The following is an 8300-nucleotide window of genomic DNA, read 5'->3' as shown; positions in this document are numbered from 1 at the left end:
TCCTCACGGAAACGGCTGTCAGGCATTGGAACAGGCTGCCCAGGGAAGTGGTGGAGTCATCAATCCTGGAAGTGTTTAAAAGGCGTTTAGACGAACTTCTAAGGGATGTGGTTTAGTGCCAGAGTTAGGTTATGGTTGGACTCGGTGATCTTCCAACTGAAATGATTCTATGATTCTAAAGAGGTGAAGATCCTTGTTTAAGGTAATGCAATCAATGGCGGAGAACAAAGCTGAAGTCTTGCTTCAAAATCCCACATTCTGCACATTGTAGTCATACCTTCCTTGAAATACACTGAAACCTCTGCTCTTCTCCAGTTGAGATGTTAACATATCACAGAATTATTTTATACAACTATGGAGACCAGACAGCGAGATGCCCCAGAGACCCGTAACAAATTGAATTTTAAAATAAAGTGCCATTTCCCTGCTTGAGCTTTAGAGGGGAAAAACACTTTTAACTTTTAGGTTTTCTAGTGACAGCCAGTAGCTTTTTTTTTTTTTTTTTTTTTAATACAGACTTCAACATAAATTGACTTATTTAGGAAAAACTCACATTTTGCTGAGTTAAAATGAAATAAAATCTGAGCCAGCTTGCTCTGTATCAGTTCAGGGAGACAATGCAAAAGGCTTCTCTTAGGAATACTAAAGAATGCTTCTGGGATCAGTAAAGGATGTACCTTCTGTACCAGGTTCAACCGTAGGTTAAACCAATCCCACACCTCATCTCTAAACCACCAATAGCGGATACCTAAAAAATAGCATAAGAAAAAGCAGACAGTAAAAATTTTCAAGAAGATTTTCCCAGCTTTTGGAAATGGCTCAAGGACCTCCTGAATCACTCTCTATACTCAGTGGTGATGCATTACTAGATCCATCCCAATGAACTTCAAGTGCTTTCTGAACCAATGTAAACTTTAAGCTCCTACAACATCCTGCAGGACAACTATGCACTATATGAAAAAGTACCTTATTTTTCCTAAATGCACCAAAAAAAAAAAAAAAAAAAATTTCTTTTTTAATGCCTTCTAGTTCTTGTATCAGGAGAGACTAGGAATAATCATTCTGCATTCACCTTTTCCATGCCACTCCTGATTTTATAAACCTCCATCACATCATCTGCAATCGAACTTGTTTCCAAACGACTGTCCTAATTTAGTTGTCCCTTGCATGGAAACGACTCCACATCCTTGTTGCCCTTCTCTGAATCTTGTCCAGGTCATTTTTTAAATCAGGGGGTGGGGGAAAATGGGACACATGAGGAGGGAGATGAAACCAGCATTGCACACCATATTCAGGATGCTGGATGAACATGAATTTATACAGAAACAAGATGGTATTAACCATCTTGTTCTCTGATCCTTTTTTTCCCTCAAGTTTTGTTTTCCTGGAGCACTATTGAGCATTTGAGCACTGAGCAGTCATTTCCAGAAAGATATTTATTATTATCCAAGAACCACAATTTTATTCTTCAGTAATAAGTCAATACACACACTGTATGCAAAATTAAGATTGGGCTTTTAGCATTTGCACCACTTAACATTACATGGCAGAGGATTTAATCTTCCCTCATTAACACACAAGTCAACTTGGTATCACAAGGTCTTTCTCTAACTCATCTCAAACAGTTCCTGCTTTCACCACCCCTGAGCAGCTCAGCACTCCCAAATTCTGCATTTCGGATTATCAGCTGTTGATGCCTCTGCTGGGAATAGTGTTTAATTTTGTATCAGTTGCCAAAATTTGTTTTTGTTGCTCCTGAAAAGAAGTTTAATCTAACCATACCAGGATTCCTGGTACTTTGACAGAAATTTTACAAATCAGAGGGCAACCCAAAAAGTTTCTTGCTTCCCTTCTCACTGGCTCTTTAACAAGCTGTTCCAACATCACGCTCTGGCAATGACTGCTACCTGATTTCCAGGGTGATAACTCTGGTTTCTAATTATTATTACGTTTCCTACCCTTCTAGTTTCCATAGCCCAACTCAAAGCAGCATTGTCACTATCATCATCTTGGTTATAACTCAGTTATGAAACCCTGCAACTATATACCGCTTTTGGCTTTCATTTCTCGGAGATTCTGGTTTGCTGGCAAAGCAAATTTGTTAACCATGTGACTTACATTTTCTTTCCTCACTGGTATGGCCAAAACTGAATCTGTATTTTGTATCTCAGTAATCTAGCATCCTGATTCTATAAGACTGTGCCCATTTCTTAGTTTAAAATTAGATATTTGAGTTACTTTATTTCAAATGCTTTGGAACTTGTGTGAAGGAATGGAATCATTTTAGTTGGAAGAGACCCTCAAGATCACAGAGTCCAACCATTAACCTAACTCTGGCACTAAACAACGTCCCTAAGAACCTCGTCTATGCATCTTTTAAACACCTCCAGGGATGGTGACTCAATCACTTCCTTGAGCAGCCTGTTCCAGTGCCTGACAGCCCTTTCCAGGAAGACATTTCTCCTAATTTCCAATCTAAACATCCCCTGGCACAACTTGATGCCATTTCTTCTTGTCCTTTCACTTGCTACTTGGGAGAAGAGACCAACCCCCTCCATGCTACAACCTCCTGTCAGGTAGTTGTAGAGAGCGATAAGGTCTCCCCTCAGCCTCCTTTTCTCCAGGCTGAACAGCTCCAGTTCCCTCAGCTGCTTCTCACAGGACTTATTCTCTAGACCCCTCACCAGCTTCATTGCCCTTCTCTGAACTCTCTCCAGCACCTCAGTGTCTTCCTTGTAGTGAGGGACCCAAAACTGAACACAGGATTCGAGGTACGGCCTCACCAGTGCTCAGTGAATACATACACTTTAGTTTTTCACTTTCCAAAACCTTGTTAAAATGAGAGTTGACTATGTCTACTCTTAAAAGATGTGGTTGTTTTCTTTTCTTAAAATTTCATTTTATTATTTTTTGTCAACGTCTTTCCTGTAATTTACTGAAGTATGTCAAGATTTTTTTTTGGTTTTGCAACTTGTTCTCTAAAGGATCAGATAACATGAACATCTTTCATGTTTGCCAGCTTTAACACCTTCTTCAACTTAAAAATACATTCTTCTATAATATTTTCAAAAGTGCCAGAAGTTTGATTCAGTTTTTTTTTTTTTGTATGGTTTGTTTTTTTGCTGTTTTTGTTTTTGTGAAACCTCAAATCCTTTCCAAATAATTTATTTCAGAGACCTCTCTTTCACAATGTCTACAGCCATAATATCCTCAATATTATCACACTCAATGCTGAGCCCATCAAAACACTCAAATTGCTCTTGCAGAAAGGAGCTTTTATGCCCATGTGGGCAGACCAGGCAAACTTTGTGGGGAACTTCATGCCAACAGCAAGGTATATAGAACTACCCAAGATGTGTGCTCAAGTCTATAATGCAGAAATTGAAAGAAAGAGTCCATTAAGATATGCAGTTAGGGTTCATTTCACTCAGCTTTGGATATCTAAAAGCCTGATACCCAGCCTAAGCTAGTCACCCTATGATCTGTTTATATTAAATGGAAAGAAAAAAGCACCTCCAAAAAACAGATTCTTAGGGATGAGGCAAACCCTGCTCTAGACTCTCTTAATAAAATAAGTGTATATCTAATGTCAGAGCATGCTTTTTGGAACAGTATTATGGGTGTATCTTGATCATTATGTTTGAATTTTATTGTTATGCAGATTAACAATGGAAATCATTATATTTTCAATACTGCAAGGTGAGAAAATTCCAAGAATTCAAAAACCTTCTGTAGATATAATTTGGTGACTACTGTCCTACCACTCTCCTTGTCACATACAAATTATTTATGACAACTATTTAGCAAGTGACATTAGAAAGATAGACGCTGCTCAACATGACTGAGCTACTTATCGGCAGATGCTTCACCATGAAAAGTCCTGATTTGGGACCTGAACTAACAGAAACACCTGACCTGTGTCTTCTGGATTCAGCAGACACAAATGAGTCTCAAGTCAAAAAGCTGGTCCTTTGGTTTTGGAAATGAACCTAAGATTTTTTTCTAGGAAAGAGGAAGGTGTTAATGTGTTGCCTCACAATTTTAAAATAACTAAACTTTAATAGACACGGAATACCTTTCTACCAAATAAAGCAATTCAAGGATAGCACTGAGATCTTCAAGCACTCACTTACGTGAGTACTGAAAATACCCTTAGAGCCACTGTGAAGAAGAACACAAAAACATTTCTGGAAAGGATAGTGGATTGTCACAGATCTTCCATGAAGTTTATTCTTAGAGACAAAACCTATGCTCTGTATGGAAAGCTGTTTATGCCATATTTGCTTATTATGTGGCATCCCTACCTTACCATGAAACATCTGGTAGCTCTGTGGCACACACAGGGCCTTCAAACACACAGCCAGGCAGGGGGAGGTGCAGAGCGTGTCCTCGTCCGTTCCTAAACCCCCAGTTTAAGAGCATAATTATTTCAGCTGTAACTATGAAAAGATCCTGTGTGCATGAAGAGAACACTCATGACTCAAAACATATTAAATGACTACACTTTAACTTTAAAACTATTTATTATACTAGAAAAACATAGCATGGAAACTGCCAGATAGCAAGGTATTTAGTTTGGGAATGCAAGTGCAACTGAAAAAACAAAGCCTGGAATGGGAGCAGCGTCCCAGCTTCAGCTGAGCAGAATACTCAAAAATAGACAACTATGAAAATAACACATGACAAAAGTAACAGTGTGTTTTCTGCCACCTATTGGCATTTTTAGCTAATAATTAAGAGACAAAGGACAACACCGCTTGCAAGGTGCCACTTCTATTGTCTTATAAGGGAATAAATACATAGATGGTCCACTCAAACTGCCATTGAATAATGACATTTGAAGCAAGTTTCTTAATACAGTTGTTTCAGCCTAGCGCAGTCACTTTTGAAGAAAGTGCTGGAAACCTTGCTATTGACAAAATACAGGTGAAAAAGACTGAAAACCCACGTTTAAATTAAAAACAACAGCTCAGGATAAAAATAAGTGTTCATATTCAACAGCTTTTATACTTGTTTTCAACTACCAAGATATGATCAAAACAAGTAACTTTCACTGAAAAGTACACTTCTCAATAAACTATATTTTAAAAGCACAGATCTAAGTTGTTGCCTACAATAGAAACCGCAAACATAACACAGATCCTAACTAACCAAATGTCCCTTCAACTCATATATAAAACAGTTAATGTAATTTGTACAGACTTCCTACTAGTTATAATTAACATTAAAGAGGTTTCTTCTTCTTTGTCATCTCTCTATTCAGGCCTTATTTGCGTTTGTTTGTACTTACTATCTGTTAATCTCTCTTAACAAATGACAACAATAACTGTTGCTATTATGTATGGAAATTAAACATGTAGATAACTGTGTGAAGGGAGCTATTTTTGAAAAAAGCAGTATCAGAAACATGTAGCTCTTTATGCCTCTTGTTTTGCTTTGATAATTAAGCTATAAGCCTTGATTTGTTTTAAACAAAAAACTTTTCCATGGACATGCATGTTGCAATCAAATTCAATACATGCATTATGTTCCGATTCAATTTGTTCAAGTGCATTATTGTTAACCCTTATTTGATCCATGCCTGTCATCTTCACTGACCAAACAAAACCAATCCTTCATTTCCCAGCAGCTATCACTGAGTCTGTAAATTAATTTGCAATAGATCAAACAAACTCATAATAGGAGACCTTCAGTTTTGTTCTACTTGGTATCTGCAACACTGTGGGAAATGAAATCTGAGTTGATCAGGGGAAAAAAAAAGTAACTAGCATTTCCAAACACTCTATCTACAAATGTCTGGTTCATTTTAAAATATAAAATATGTATGCAAAAAACCCATCCTGAAGTAAATGCACAATATAAAAGAAAATCCCTGAAGAGTACTATGTCCACAAACTGTAGCTAATGGGGAGAAATTTGCAAGTCAAAAGTAATTTTCTTTCTTTGTAAGTCTGTTCTTGAGAATTAGCCTCTCTCATTCTAGTGATCAACAAGCATTATAAATATTACCCCAAAATACAGAGGCAAGTGCTTTTGGAACAGCCTTTCAAGCAGAAGTTGCAGGAGTCAACAACATACATTTACTGAGCTTTATCTTAATAGTTTTTAGAAATTCCATTTCACAATGTAGCTTGGTTGCCTGCTACAACAGAGGACTCAATGTGATTCTTTAGGACACTTCAGTTCTCTGTCTGTTCCTGCTTTCAGACAGTCTGGATGCTGAGGGACTACAATGCTTTAGAAGTTCAAATGGAATGAAAAAATGTGGTAGTAAAAAGAAGAAAGCTGCAAGAACTGAAAATTATTCAGAGGTCACTATCCATCACTTTGGAGCCGAATTTAAAATGTAATTGGTGCTTGATTCTCTACAATCTTACCCTCCATTGAAGACAATCTTAGTGTTGACTTTTGAAAATGGAATTTTGGTGGGTGACGTTCAATTTCCAGATGGCTGGGATACCTAACCTCAAGCACACTGGATCAAAAAGCCATGTCTTCCTCACTGCAGAGCTGAATTTATCCTCTTAAATCATCAAACCTACCAGAAGGGAAGTGCAGGAACATAACCTGGACACGCTTTCCTAGTCAACCAGCATAAGCTTGCTGTTCATGTCACTGATCGGCAAACCAGCTTTAGCAAGGCTGAACATGAGAGACAACACAACGAACATTTTCTGATTCAGGCATCACTGTAAGTTACTAATCAAGCCACTCTAACTCCAAACTGACCTCTCCTTTCAGGCTACTCTTACAGAGGCATATTATCTCCACTAATTCCAAGGCTTCAGACCTCATTTTCCTGCCAGTGTCCATTACTATGAATAGCACTGCCTAACAGGACAAATACGGTCAAAGTGGCTTTAAATCCCGTGGAAGAATGAGGTTCCACCAATACTGCATTACAGGGTAAACTACCAAATCTACGGATACCCCCATGCAATGTTAAAAGATAGATTGCTTTTGTGAAATATTTTATACGAAGTTTCTCATGGCAACAGTGGACTTGACTCAGTAACCTGAAAGTTATCAGTTCCACTTGCAATAACTTGTTCTACATCACAAGAGTGTTCTCCCTGTTGCACCTGTCTGTGTGTTCCGTAAATAGTTGAATGTTTGGGGAAGCAGAGAGACAAATGTTCCTCAGTGGGATACAGCATTTCAGGAATTAAACTTGAGCCAAAACCTCTGTTTGCACATTCTTTGGCAAGTGTTTTGACTATTAGCAGTAGCTACATATTTAGAGAAATACATCACAATTTTAAAATTGAAATACCAAATGTGGTGTCAATATCAACTTAAAGATGAGCTATTGCTGTAACGTCAGGAAAGCTTTTCTGCTGTGTACCAGAAACCAAATTACTTTTACATAATTTCAACTTCTAACCTGTTTTTTTTCCTGTTCAGAACAAAGAAATACTCTCGTAATAACAGTGACTTAATCCAATGCACTTGCACCGTCCTGATGAGATCTCAGCAGCAATGAAAACTGGAATGACAGTGAGAACCAGTGTCATTCTCCAGAATTTCGGTAAGTAACACAGACTTGAGTGACATCTACCTGCCACTGCTACAATCCCAAGAAGAAATCCCCTCAGGTCAGACATGTTATCATAAATAGTGAAATATAAGATTTCACAAGGGAAACTTCACTCACTTAGCAATGTGAAGTCCAGCATAACTCTGGTTCCTCAGGCAACATGCCATTTTTTCATGGGGAAATGCGCCTGGTAAAAACCTCAGACCTTTCTTACAAAGAAACCAATGCTACTGCTGCTAGACACAAGAAAGGCATAGATTCATTCAACTTTCGAAAGGCTTTCTCAAGATGGAGAACTTGATGAGGCTAGGATTGGTATAATCAGAAACACGCTATTCTTATCTGCAGGAAAAGGAACTGCACAGTCTCCTGGTGCCTGCCTGCTTCATACACTTTCTCTAGCTGCTTCCAGCCGGCTGCTTCATCCTGATTGTCCTTCCAAAGCAGGTACAAAGATACATCAGGCAGCTGCTTGTTCAGTCTTACGGATGGAGTAATTTATCAGTAAGACTAGCAAAGCAGACTGAGTGGAGAACACTGATCAGGAGGGTTCCACACGGGTGATATCTTAAGACATATGACACAGTCAAGTCTATGAGTCTCCTAGACAGCCTGAGCAGAGATGGCCATTCCTTTGGAACTTGTAGCTACTAATACAAACAACCTGGAGACTGAATTATCTGAACTTATAGAAGACTGGATCAACATATGAAAGGAACACCTCATGATGTCAAAAAACCTAGCTCTTGGTCACCCACCCTGT

General features: G+C 38.4%; 1 protein-coding gene across 3 annotated transcripts in view; it reads right to left on the bottom strand.

Annotated features, from left to right (window-relative positions):
• POLA1 (DNA polymerase alpha 1, catalytic subunit) overlaps positions 1–8300 on the bottom strand; it is a 206134-nt gene that overhangs the window by 67484 nt on the left and 130350 nt on the right. The window lies entirely within an intron of this gene.

This window comes from Streptopelia decaocto (assembly GCF_964273445.1).
Source record: "Streptopelia decaocto genome assembly, chromosome: 1".
Lineage (NCBI taxonomy): Eukaryota > Metazoa > Chordata > Aves > Columbiformes > Columbidae > Streptopelia > Streptopelia decaocto.
This window is presented reverse-complemented; position numbering and strand designations above follow the sequence as displayed.